The sequence below is a fragment of the Octodon degus genome, unplaced genomic scaffold (genome assembly GCF_000260255.1).
Source record: "Octodon degus isolate 3935 unplaced genomic scaffold, OctDeg1.0 scaffold00054, whole genome shotgun sequence".
NCBI lineage: Eukaryota > Metazoa > Chordata > Mammalia > Rodentia > Octodontidae > Octodon > Octodon degus.
In genome coordinates this window covers 10738245-10738809 of record NW_004524630.1, presented here as the reverse complement: position 1 = coordinate 10738809, position 565 = coordinate 10738245, and positions in this window count along the sequence as shown.

Below are 565 nucleotides of genomic sequence, written 5' to 3'. Positions count from 1 at the left end.
CTATTATGGACTACTGGACTATTTTGGAATATTTTGCTGAGTTCACATACCTATAATATTTAAATGATGGAACTAAACAAAAAGAGGAGATATAGATGAATGACCATTTTGTATCTGTGTATTCAAAATGGTTAGGATAGATATATAGTTACATTCTCTTAATTCAAGGAATAGAGAGATTTGTTCTAATAGTGTTTGTAAGTAGAATATCATGTCTGCATCTTGTACTGCAAATAATCACTAGGAAGGCATGTGTTAATTATTATGGAATGTGTTAATTATGGGAACTGTCCTACCAATTTGATTTGAAACTGTCTCAATGCTATTTATTTCTCAATAAAAGTATGGAAAAAAAAGACTGTGTTATTGGTAATTAGATTTTTCATGTCCATTAAAATTTGTCTTATATAGTTGGTTGCTCCCATAATTGGTGCATACATAGTTATTACTCTTATCTCTATTTTTCCCCTAATATATAGTGATCTTCTTTATCTTGTTTGGTCATTTTTGGTTTGAAGTGCAGATTGTTTGGTAACTGGATAGCTACCCCTGCTTTTTTCTTTTA